Here is a 13823-nt window from a genome sequence, read left to right on the forward strand (position 1 = left end):
AGATAAAATAGAAGAGAATGCTCCTTCTTTTGTATCCCCCATGTCAGCAGTTGTACAGGAAGAAGGAAAAAATAAGAAGAGGAAAAACCTTTTCCGCTGGTTCCTCCATACCAAGAAACATGCAAGAGCGAAGCAAAAAGAATAGGAAGGGGGTTATTTTTGTTTGGAATCTTACATGCCAACAATAATGCATCATATGGTTTGTGCAGACAGAAACAGTGCTTATTACTTTACACAATAAAATCCCCACCACAAGAGTGATAATAAAGTAATAAGCACTGTTTCTGTCTGCACAAACCATTTATTTATTATACATTAAAGATGATTGTCTTCTGGGATCGTGCAGCACATAGTCTAGTAGAAGCCTGTTGAGGTGGCAGGTCGGTTTCTTACTTTCTGTTGTGAGGTATTTTTCTCTCTAGACTGCCTCCGTATTCAGTGTTAAGGTGGAAATAAATATGGGTGTCTTCTGGGTTGTAGCACTGTATACACTGGTATAAACAAACCAACAACTATAAACGCTATGACGGACATTATTGCTATACGCGTTTCGACCCCAAGAGGTGGCATCAGGGAAATTAATACATTTAGTCAAATGGTTCAAACTAGATTCAGAATTAAAAATGAAAACGCATATGACAAGAGTTTTGAAGTGACAATGCACTAGATGCTGTTATTCACAGGAGTAAAACTCGCACTTAGCTGTTGATGTCGTTGTTCGGTGTCCGTGGCTGGTCTCGGCGAGCTGTAGTCGCGTCGTCTGTACATGCGAACTCCAAAACCATGGGTGAGAGACCGTCAGTTGGGAATGCATGGGTATATATAAGCTTGAAATCAGGGTGGCCAACTATTGAAAAATTACTTTCTCCTGTTTAATGCTAGGTCAAATAATACGTTAGAATATTTGGTGTTTTGTTCGTTGAAGATGACTTTGTGTTTACTACTTTTGTATATATGGAATTTTTCTAAGATATTTAGCACTTTACCTTTTGGAGCTACTCTTAATGTGTTCATGATATCATCTATGGGGCCGTATTTATGTCCGTGTTCGAGGATGTGTTCTGCATATTTTGATTTTGTTAAATTCAATCTAATGTCGTGGACGTGTTCTTTAAATCTAGTTTTAAAATCCCTACCAGTTTGGCCAATATAGACCTGCTCGCAGCTTCCGCATTTTAATTGGTACACACCACTTTTATTGTATTTGTTATCTTGTTTTCTTGAACTGCATTTGAATTTTATGGTGTTTTTAACTTTATATGCTACTTTTACATTTGTGTTTTTGAATATCTTAGTGAGTGTTCTAATGCTAACTAACTAACTAACTAGATGGCTTACAGAACCCGAAGGTTCATCACCGAATTAAGAAAAACTCTCCACTGAACATTGTCCTGGGCCTACAAAATCCAGTCTCCTTCAACTCCTATCTCCTATAGATCCCGCATGACATTATCCTCCCATCTACGTCTAGGTCTCCCCAGCGGTCTCTTCCCCTCAGGCTTCCCAACCAATACCCGGTGCACACCTCTTGTCCCATCCATGCGTGCTACATGCCCCGCCCATCTCATTCTTCTCGACTTAATCACCCTCACAATACTGGGTGAGCAGTACAGATTTTTAAGCTCATCATTATGCAGTTTCCTCCAGACCCTATCGTCTTCTCTCTTAGGCCCAAATATCCTCCTCAACACCCGTTTCTCAAACACCTGCAATCCGTGATTCTCCCTCTGAGTGAGAGACCATGTTTCGCACCCATACAAAACAACAGGTAAGATTATTGTTTTGTATACTTTAATTTGCAGGGTCTTAGAAATCAGACGGGAAGACAAAATATTTCGAACTGAGAAGTAGCAAGCATTTCCAGAATTTAATCTCCTCCTAACTTCCTCATCAGTGTCATTTTGATTTGTTATTGTTGTTCCCAAATATTTGAACTTTGAAACCCTTTCAAAGGACTTATTAGCTACCCTAAGATAATTTTGCCCGCCTGTCTTCTGATGACGAGATACTAACATGTACTTAGTTTTTTCTGAATTTACTTCTAGCCCCACCTGTCTACTAGCCTCTAGTAAAACTTCTGCGTTCCTCTTTATTGTAAGCTTCCCTTTCATACGAATTAAAATTTACTGTTCACAACAAGAAATGCGCGCATTTTTTATCCGTCATTCCCATACATGATCTTCTTACCTTTTATTAAAGCTGATGCATATGAAATTATCACATGGTCTGAAATATTCGCCTGATTCGACGACGGGAAATACTAGATACCTTATTTATTATTTAGTGTTCTGTCTGACGACAGGTCCATATGAACAGGATCCTTCCATCCTTTTCTCGGACTGGGACCTGTTCATATACGTTCTTGGCAGATGATCCAGAAGTGGTTTGCCATTGCCTTCCTCTGAGTGTGAATGGAGTAATTGTTGGGATGCCACGGAGGAAAACTCCGTGTTGCCTAGACCACGGCCTTGCCCAACACAAGTTATAAATTCGGGCACCGCCGGGAATCGAACCCGAGACCCCAGGATTACAAGGCCAGCGTTCTAACCGCTAGACCACCGTGGCGTGTCAATACCAAAAGAATCAATATCAAACCAGAAAAATTATCTATTTAAAAACACTGAAATCCATATGCATTTAGTAACACCAGTTAAATTAAGTGAAAAACCATCATACTGATACACATAAGAACAAAGATTTTTAACAATTGGCTTCCCAAGATTACCCCAAAAAGTACTTAGGTCAAACCATTTTACAGAGAACAGTCATTCTACAAGAACCAATTCAAAATTTGATCTCTCCTTTATGTGACTGTGATGTTGTTCTGAGTTTTGTGCTGTCTCAAGTCTTCTGTAGAATCAGAGAATCATACCGTCACCATCTTCAAGCCCTTATTTTCTTACAAGAATCAGTAGAGAAAAATAGTCTCCACCTTCAGGGCTGAATGGCAAGGCCTTTCATAGACACAAAAGCACTGCCACCTCTCAACTGACGATGGAGAGAGTCTACAGACACGTACTATCTCAATCTGCGGGGACAAAGTGGCAGCATAGAAAGCATTGCCACCTTGTAGGATGTGAGGTTCTCTCACAGTGGTGAGTACGGAGATGGCTGTCTTCTAGATTCTAGCACCTTGTAACCTGGTAGACGTTTACCAGAGTTTCAGATGTCTTTGCTGCCTCCATCATCAAGGTGATGGCTACTCATCGGCATGATAATGGAGGCAGCAAAGACCTCTGAAACTTTCGTAAACTTTTACCAGTCTTAAAACGTTGCATACCGTGTAGTGTATTAGAATATAGAGTAAACAAACCAACAAGTATTTACGCTATGACGGACATTATTGCCATACGCGTTTCGACCTCAAGAGGTGGCATCAGGGAAATTAATACATTTAGTCAAATGGTTCAAACTAGATTCAGAATTAAAAATGAAAACGTATATGACAAGGGTTTTGAAGTGACACTGCACTAGATGCTGTTATTCACAGGAGTAAGTCTCGCACTTAGCTGTTGATCCCGTTGTTCGGGGCCTTTGCTGGTCTCGTCGTCTGTACCTGCGAACTCCAGAACCGTGGGTGAGAGATCGTCAGTTGGATATGCATGGGTATATATAAGCTTGAAATCAGGGTGGCCAACTATTAAAAAAATTACTTTCTCCTGTTTAATGATAGGTCAGATTATACGTTAGAATCTTTGGTGTTTTGTTCGTTAATGAAGGTTTTGTGTTTACTACTTTTGTATATATGGAATCTTTCTAAAATATCTGGCATTTTACACTTTGGAGCTATTCTCAATATGTTCATGATATCATTTATGGGGCCGTATCCATGTCCGTTTTCGATGATGTGTTCCGCATATTTCGATTTTGTTAAATTGAATCTAATGTCGTGGACGTGTTCTTTAAATCTATTTTAAAATCCCTACCGGTTTGGCCAATATAGACCTGCTCGCAGCTTCTACATTTTAATTGGTACACACCACTATTATTGTATTTGTTATCTTCTTTTCTTGAACTGCATTTGAGTTTTGTTTAGTCAATCTATATATATATATGGACATGGTTCAGATTTCGATTTAAGCCTGCAGACGTCCATACAAATAAATGTCTAGGTCAAATTTGAACATCACTCGTAACTGATTACACTTTACAAGTTTCCGGGTCCCTAGGTTCCGGTATCAGATATTATTTTTATATTAGGTGAAGGCGTAGAATAAATATTACAAGAACTTATACGTTGTCTTCGTTTCTTATCGCGTAAGTAAAAATTGTGGGCGTATGCCTCTTTGTAACTTAATGTTCGGTGCCACGAACTTCAATCTGACGAATCTGTTTTCGAAAAAGTGAACATTGTCCTTCCTTACTACACAGTCTGAAACTTCCTTCAGTTTGATCCCAGCACGGATGCGTGTCCTTATATTTACACTTCCATTCAGATATATAGAGTTTCGATGTAACGTCCTTCCAAGAGCTATCATTCCTCATGGTAAGGATTATTGAATTTCGCCGAACAGATAAGAAGGGGTTTGTCATAGAGGGCACCAAGTAATGACAAAATTCGTCTACTTCTTCTGGACTACTATTATAAAGACCACTAAATCCAGAGGTCTGGAAGAAACATAAGGCTTTCATAAAAAAAGTAAACAAATTTTCTCAACATTTTTAGTGGGAATTTTAAACAAGTGATTTGGAAAAGCAAATATAACGTGTCGTTTGTGGTTATGAGGTCAAATTTCATCTCTCTGTGTTAATTCCGGTGGCGACCATTTGTTGCCGAGATAAATCTGTCATTAGTACCACATTCCTACTGTACTTCAAAGTTTATTTGTTAGCCTTTCAAAAGAGAAAATCTTTAATGTTTTATATAAACATTTTACTATGTTTCTTTCCTTCATGCATCGATTCCGTATTATTCAGGTCTGTTTATTTAAAATTTGGATTTTGTTCGCACTTCATCAGCAGTCTTGCTTACGTGCTTCATTATAATAGTCAGTCACGTATGCCTTGTAGCTGTTACTTTAATTAGAACTGGCCCAAATTATATGTATCTATTAGCTTTGGTGCCTTAGAATTTGTTCTCTGATATCTCTCCAGGCTTTACTTCTGCAGATACCAAGACTGAATTCAGGTCGGAATTTCGTGTCTAACATTTGTTGTTGTTCTCCACCCAACCATATACGAGGTGCGATCGGAAAGTCTCAAGACTGCGCCTATAAAAACCCGTACACTTATCTCAGGTATTAAATTCATCCATCACCCTCGAAGTAGTTCCCCTGGGAGTGAACACAACGATCCCAACGCCGCCGCTGCCAAGCCTGGAAGTATCCCTGGAAATCTTTCTTTGTTAGCCTGTCAAGCACCATCTGCGATTCTGCCTGAATATCTTCTATCGTCTCAAATCTCCTTCCCTTTAGCTGAATTTTCATCTTTGGGAAGAGGAAGAAGTCACACGGAGCTAAATCCGGCGAATAAGGAGGGTGCGGGATGACGGCCATGTTGTTTGAGGCCAAAAACTGCCGAACTTTGAGGGCGGTGTGCGCTGGCGCGTTGTCATGATGCGTCGCATGTGGAGTTCTTCCTTCAGAATCAGCTGACAGGTCCCATAGCCTATCCCAACAATGTCGCACAAGTCGTTGATGGTACGACGTCGATCTTCGTGAATGGCCTGCCGAATCTTCGTAACATTTTTGGGCGTTGTGCTCGAAGATGGTCGTCCAGAACGCTCGTCATCATCGACAGAGGTTCGGCCATTTTTAAAACGTGAATCCCACACAAAAGTTTGTGCACGAATCATTGCGGACTCCCCAAATGCTTGCTTTGGCATTTCATACGTTTCCGTAACCGTTTTGGCGAGTCTTTGGCAAAATTTGAAAATCCAACATTCCAAAAAAGCAGGAGGGTCGGTGTAATGCACTACCAAAACGCCCGTAACTAAGAAACAAATGCTAATTCGATGATGCCGGCTGGCACACTGATTCACTATGAATGTCCGGTTCGCCCTCTATAGACACAGTATGGAAACTTTCCGTTCGCACCTCGTACACATGGCCGGTAGACTCTGCGGTATTTACTAAGGGGAAATACGACAGCTTCTTACAAATTCATCTTCTGGGTCTCAGATAGTTTTCGGGCTTGTGACCTTAGTCAATCGAATCATTTCCCAGGATCAAGAACAGAATTTGCCTTAGCGCCATTCGTCCCTAGTGGTCGCTATCCGAACGACAAAAAACATCTGTGCCGGGGTTCGAAGGAAGGAAACATTTTCTTTCGCTCAGCGCCAGCGCCCCTCAAAAATCATCTTTAAATTTAATCAAGTTCACTAAAACAGGGCGTTATTTTTAAATAAGGGCAATGAAATTGCAATCTTCTCATTATTTTTTAACGTGTTCTCTTCTTATAGGAAAAGAACTTAGAATTAATTATTGAATGTAACCAAATTATAAGTTAGAGTAATTCACTTTTGACGTAAATACGTCTATATTTTAGGGTCAGTGTCATTCGGCAAAAATATAACGAAAAAGTTTAACAACATTGTTATGTTACCTAGGAAACGTCATTGTTATGTTACCTGGGAAACGTCAAACCTCATTATTTTATTACCTAGGAAACGTCATCTGTTTATCAACAAATAAACAATAATGGTTACCTAAGTAACATCTATTTACTCGGAATTTTTGTTACCAAGGAAACGTCATCTGTTTACTCGGCATTGTTGTGTTTCATTATTGTCGTCAACAACCGACTTTCGTTATTGCGGAAAGAGCTGAGCTGTGATACGCTTGTAGAAGAAGTGCGTCGTAGAGTAGATAATTTTGTGGTGGTAAAAACGTTTTAGAATATCACAGTTACTTATCTTATATAAGAATTATTAAGAAACCTGTGATACTGCCCTCAACTCTCTCCATTATATTTTAGATTAGATCGATCATTGACGGTGGACGTCGTGGTCTCTTACAACTGAACAAAGTTTGAGGTAAGGAATTCCTATTTATTATTAATGTTCATCACATTTCATGTTTTCATCTGCATTTGTGAACTCGAGTAAGAGAATTAGACTTGTCTTCTTTCTAACTCAGTTTCAAGTAATGACTTCTATTTGTTCACGGCATCATTGATAATAAAACAATATTCCAGTAGGCAATTAATTTTTACAATTTTAAGAATATAATAATGTGTTTCTTAGATTAGAATCTTAATAAAAATAAATGGATCTTAAGAAGTGGGGTTTATATTCTGAACAATAATTCTAACGCTTTACATTTCTTGATAAATCGACATTATTAAAGCGTTTTAGGTAACTCTGAAGAATTCTTATTTCGGTTTTACAAGCCTAATTATCGTTGAATCTCCCTCTCATAATCTCCCTACATCAGCAGATTAAATCCGGGGAATGCTTGATATTATTGAGTGCAAAGTATTTATGGGTGCAAAACGTGGACTTTCTCTTTGAGGGAGGACTGAGGGCCTCTGAGAACAGAGTGTTGAGGAAGATGTTTGGACCCAAAACGGAAGTGGGGCAGATAATACAGAAAATGCTTGACGAGCTCCTCACTCGATGTTGTTAGGGGGGTGGGTAGGGGAGGTGAAATTACAAGGCCTGAAGGGAGGAGACCTCTGGGAAGACCTCGGCGTCAGTGGGAGGATAACATTAAGATGGATCTTAGGGAGATGGGACTCGATGGAGCGAACTGGCTCAGGATAGACCCCGTTGGAGGGCTTTTGTGAATACGATGATGCTCCTTCTGGTTCAGAAAAGGAAGTGGGATGTTCTTTGACAAGACGAGTACCAGTCAACTTTTCATAGAATATCTTGAACATTGCAGTGTGTGATAGGCGTGATGTATGCCTGATTCACGCACGCGGAAGAACAACTAAGAGTTTCTGTGACTGTTTCCAACTGTAATTCTCTCGTTCATTTTATAAATTTAAGTGACGTATTAAGCTCGTTCTTTATATAAATGTGTAACTTAGGAAGGAAAGCCCTTAATCATGTAAGCTCTTACGCACTTTTAGTTCTACAGAGAGAAGAACTCGAAAATTTTATTCTTATGAGAAGGTATAACATACTTTTTCCAAAATTTATATCTTAAATAAAAATAAACTAACCTAACCTAACCTAACCTAAACTAAACTAACCTAACCTAACCTAACCTAACATAACCTACCTAACTTAACCTAAACTAACCCAACCTATCCTAACCCAACCTATCCTAACCCAACCTAACCTAACCTAACATAACCTAAAATAATCTAACCTTATCTAACCTAAACTAAACTAACATAACCTAACCTAACCGAACCTCACCTAACCTTACCTAACCTAAACTTACCTAACCTAACTTAACCTAAACTTACCTAAACTAACCTCACCAAAACTAACCTAACCTAACCTAACCTAACCTAACCTAACCTAACGTAACCTAACCTAACGTAACCTAGCCTAACCTAACCTAACTTAAACTAACCTTACCTAACCTAAATTAACCTAACCTAACCTAACCTAATCTTATGAAAACTAACCTAACCTAAACTAATCTAATCTAACCTAACCTAACTTAACCTAACGTAACCTAACCTAACCCTACCTTACCTAACATAACATAACCTATTCTACTCTAACCTAAACCTACCCAACCTAACCTAAACTGAACTAATCTAACCTAACCTAACCAAACCTAACCTAACCTATCCTAACCTAACTTAAACTAACCTAACTTAACATAACATAACCTAACCTAACCTAACTTATCCTAAACCAACCTAACCTAAACTAACCTAAATTAACCTAACCTAAACTAACCTAATCTTACGAAAACTAACCTAACCTAAACCAATCTAACCTAACCTAATCTACCTTAACCTAAACCTACCTAACCGAACCTTATCTAACCTAAACTAACCTAACCTAAACTAACCTAACCTAACCTAACATAACCCAACCTAACTTAACCTAACCTAACCTAACTTACCCTAACCTTACCAAACCTAAACAAACCTAACCTAACCTAACCTAACCTAATCTTACCAAAACTAATCTACCCTAAACTAACCTAACCTAAACTAACTTAACCTAACCTAACCTAACCTAACCTTACCTAACCGAACTAACCTAACATAAACTAACCTAACCTAAACTAAAATAACCTAAACTAACCTAACCTAAACTAACTTAACCTAACCTAACCTAACCTATCCTAACCTAACTTAACCTAACCTAACCTAACCTAACCTAACATAACCTAACGTAACCTAACCTAACCTAACTTAACCTAAGTTAACCTAAACTAACCTAACCTAACCTAACCTGATCTTACGAAAACTTACCTAACCTAAACTAATTTAATCTAACCTAACCTAACTTAACCGATCGTAACCTAACCTAACCCTACCTTATCTACCATAACCTAACCTAAACTAACCTAACCTAAACCTACCTAACCTAACCTAAACTTAACTAAAGTAACATAACCTAACCTAACCTAACCTAACCTATCCTAACCTATCCTAACCTAACCTAACCTAACGTAACCTAACCTAACCCTACATTACCTACCATAACCTATCCTAACTTACCCTAACATAAACCTAACTAACCTAACCTAAATTTAACTAACCTAACCTAACGTAACCTATCCTAACCCAACCTAACCTAACTTAACATAACCTAACCTAACCTAATCTAACCTTATCTAACCTGAACTAAACTAACCTAACCTAACCTAACCTAACCTAACCTTACCTAACCTAAACTAACCTAACCTAACCTAACCTGAACTTGCCTAAACTAACCTCACCAAAACTAACCTAACCAAACCTAACCTAACCTAACCTAACTTAAACTAACCTTACCTAAACTAAACTAACCTAAATTAACCTAACCTAACCTAACCTAATTTTACGAAAACTAACCTAACCTAAACTAATCTAATCTAACATAACCTAACTTAACCTAACGTAACCTAATCTAACCCTACCTTACCTACCATAACGTAACTCATTCTACCTTAATCTAAACCTACCCAACCTAACAAAAACTGAACTAATCTAACCTAACCTAACCAAACCTAACCTAACCTATCCTAACCTAGCTTAACCTAACCTAACGTAACCTAACCTAACCCTACCTTACCTACCATAACCTATCCTAACTTACCCTAATATAAAGCTATCCAACCTAACCTAAATTGAAGTAACCTAACCTAACCCAACCTAACCTAACCCAACCTAACTTAACCTAACCTAACCTACTTAACCTAACCTTACCTAACCTAAACAAACCTAACCTAACCTAACCTAATCTTACCTAAACTAACCTAACCTAAACTAATCTAACCTAAACTAACCTAACCTAACCTAACCTAAAAATAACCTAACTTAACCTAAAATAACCTAACCTAACCTAACCTAACTTAGCCTAACCTAACCTAATCTAACCTAATCTAACCTCGAACCTAACCTAACCTAACCTAACTTAACCTAACGTAACCTAACCTAACCTAAACTAACCTTACGAACCTAATCTAACCTATCCTAACCTAACGTAAGCTAACCTAACCTAACTTAACATAACCTATTATAAGCTACCTAAACTAACCTAACCTAACCTAACCTAACAGAATCTAACTCAACCTAACACTACCTAACACCCTAACTAACCTAACCTAAACTAACCTAACCTAACCTAACCTAACGTAAACTAACTTAACGTAACCTAGGTAACGTAAGTTGTATTACGTTAGTTTAGGTTAGGTTAGGTTAGGTTAGGTTAGTTAGAGTGTTAGGTAGTGTTAGTTTGAGTTAGGATCTGTTAGGTTAGGTTAGGGTTGGTTAGATCAGGTTAGGTTAGTTTAGGTTAGGTTAGGTTAGGTTAGGTTAGGTTAGGTTAGGTTAGTTTAGGTTAGATTAGTTATAGTTAGGTTAGTTTAGGTTAGGTTAAATTAGGTAAAGTTAGGTTAGGTTAGGTTAGGTTAGGTTAGGTTAGTTTAGGTTAGGTAAGGTTATTTTAGGTTAGGTTAGGTTTGGTTAGGATAGATTAGGTTAGGTTAGAATAGGTTAGGTTAGGTTAGGTTAGGTAAAATTCGGTTAGGTTATTTTAGGTTAGGTTAGTTCAGTTTAAGTTTGGTTAGATAATTTTAGGTTAGGGTAGGTTAGGTTAGCTTATGGTAGGTTAGGTAGGGTTATGTTAGGTTAGTTTAAGTTAAGTTAGGTTAATTTAGTTTAGTTTAGGATAGGTTGGGTTAGGTTAGGTTAGCTTATGTACGGTTGCGTTATTTTAGACTCGGTTAGGTTTGGTTAAGTTATGTTAGTTTAGGTTAGGTTAGGTAAGGTTAGGTTAGGTACGGTTGGGTTATTTAAAGTTAGGTTATCTTAGGTTAGGTTAGGTTAGGTCAGGTCAGGTTAGGTTAGGTCAGGTACGGTTGTGTTATTTTAGGTTAGGTTAGGTCAGGTAAGGTTAGGTTAAGTTAGGTTAGGTTAGTTTACGTTACGTTAGTTTAGGTTAGGTTAGGTTAGGTTAGTTTAGTTTAGGTTAGGTAAGGTGTTAGGTTGTGTTAGGTTGAGTTAGGTTCTGTTAGGTTATGTTAGGGTAAGTTAGGTTAGGTTAGGTCAGGTTAGATAAGTTTAGGTTAGGTTAGGTTAGGTTAGGTTAGTTAGTTTAGGTTAGGTTAAATTACGTTAGTTTTTTTATGTTAGGTTAGGTTAGGTTAGTTTAGGTTAGGTTAATTAGGGTGTTAGGTAGTGTTAGGTTGAGTTAGGTTCTCTTAGGTTAGGTTAGGTTAGATCAAGTTAGGTTAGGTCAGGTTAGGTTAGGTTATTTTAAATTAGGTTAGGATACGTAGCTTATGTTAGGTTATGTTAGGTTACGTTAGGTTAGGATAGGTTAAGTTAGGTAGTTAAGGTTAGGTTAGGTTAGGTACGGTTGGGTTATTTTAGGTTAGGTTAGGTTAGATTAGGCTACGCTAGGTTAATTTAGGTTAGTTTAGGTTAGGAAGGTTAGGTTAGGTTATGTAAGGTTACGTAGGTTTAGGTTAGGTTAGGTTAGGTTAGGTAGGGTTAGGTTACGTTAATTTACGTTAGGTTCGGTTAAGTTAGGTTCGGTTAGGTTAGGTTAGGTTAGCTTAGGTTAGGTTAGTTAGGGTGTTAGGTAGTGTTAGGTTGAGTTATGTTCTGTTAGGTTAGGTTAGGTTAGGTAGCTTATGTTAGGTTGTGTTAGGTTAGGTTAGGTTAGGTTATTTTAGATTTGGTTAGTTGGGGTGTTAGGTAGTGTTATGTTGAGTTAATTTCTGTTAGGTTAGGTTAGGTTAGGTTAGGTCAGGTTAGGTTAGGTTAGGTTAGGTTAGGTTAGGTTAGTTTAGTATAGGTTAGGTTTGTTAGGGTGTTAGGTAGTGTTAGGTTGAGTTAGGTTCTGTTAGGTTAGGTTAGGGTAGGTTAGATCAGGTTAGGTTAGGTCAGGTTATGTTAGGTTTGGTTAAATGAGGTTAGGATAGGTAGCTTATGTTAGGTTAGGTTAAGTTAGGTTAGGATAGGTTAGGTTAGGTGGGTAAGGTCAGGTTAGGTTAGGTACGGTTGGGTTATTTTAGGTTAGGTTAGGTTAGGCTAAGATAGGTTAATTTAGGTTAGGTTAGGAGGGTTAGGTTAGGTTGGGTTAGGTTAGGTTAGGTTACGTAGGTTTAGGTTAGGTTAGTTTAGGTGGGTTTGGTTAAGAAACCTATTATTTTAGTATTGATTAAATTGATAATTGCCGGTGGACATCGTTGTGTCTTACAATTGAACTAAGTTTGAGATAAGGGATTCATATTTATTATTAATGTTCATCACATTTATTATTTTTGTGAACTCGCTTAAGGGAATTGGTTTGTCTACTTACAATTATCAATGCATCTGGCGCGTTAAGCGCCCGCTTCCCGAAAACCGTAAGAGGTGGATCAGGACATATTGCGTACGAAATACGTATTATCCCTTGAGCTTTCCATATCTGTTTTCAAATTTTACATATCACAAATGGTTTAGGTTCTACAAGCATTTATTTATACAAATAAATTCCCATCGCACTTCACGCTGCTTCTGCGTCGGCGCATTTACGTCAGATTCTCTGGAACTGTGGTTCAACTGTCAATTTTTGACGTAAATACGTCTATAAGGAAGGGTCATTCGGCAAAAAAGTGTAACGTAAAACGGATTCGAAAAAGGGAAACGAAAAAGTGTAAGATGGTTACCCTGGAAACTTCATCTGTTTATTGCTACCTAGGAAACATTACTTCACATTGTATTACATTACATTCGTTATTGCGGCAAGAGCTGAGCTGTGATTCGCTTGTACAAAAAGTGTATCGTGGAGTAGATAATTTTGTGCTGGTAATGTAAAGTAATGTACCTTACATTACATTTCATTACTTTACATTACATTCAGCTACCACAGACCCATCTTAAGCGTAACTAATTCAAGTTAAATAAGCAAAGTCTTAATCAAACTTTACTTAATTGTAAAGCGGGTATAAAGGAAATATTTAGAATAAAGCCAATATATAAACTTCCTTTCCGTATAGACGTATTTACGTCAAATTCTCCGGAACCGTAGTTCCACTATCACTTTTTTTGCAATTTGCATTAAAATTGCGTGTTTTTGAAAAAATTTCTTTGTGTTTAAGAAGAAGTATTTTATTTCTAGGAATCCTCATTTCGTATTATTGGGGAACTTTGAGTTTATTTATGATGACGTCATCTAGACGTAGGTGTTTATTTGATTGTTGCCTTCAGCACCAGGGTTTCAATTCAGTGTTTATTTGTAGTTCATTGTTGATTGTTGATTGTTGGCTTCAGTAACA

This window comes from Zootermopsis nevadensis, unplaced genomic scaffold, assembly GCF_977971745.1.
Source record: "Zootermopsis nevadensis isolate Lab colony 2312 unplaced genomic scaffold, Znev_1.0 Znev_ptg000003l, whole genome shotgun sequence".
In the NCBI taxonomy this organism is placed as follows: domain Eukaryota; kingdom Metazoa; phylum Arthropoda; class Insecta; order Blattodea; family Termopsidae; genus Zootermopsis; species Zootermopsis nevadensis.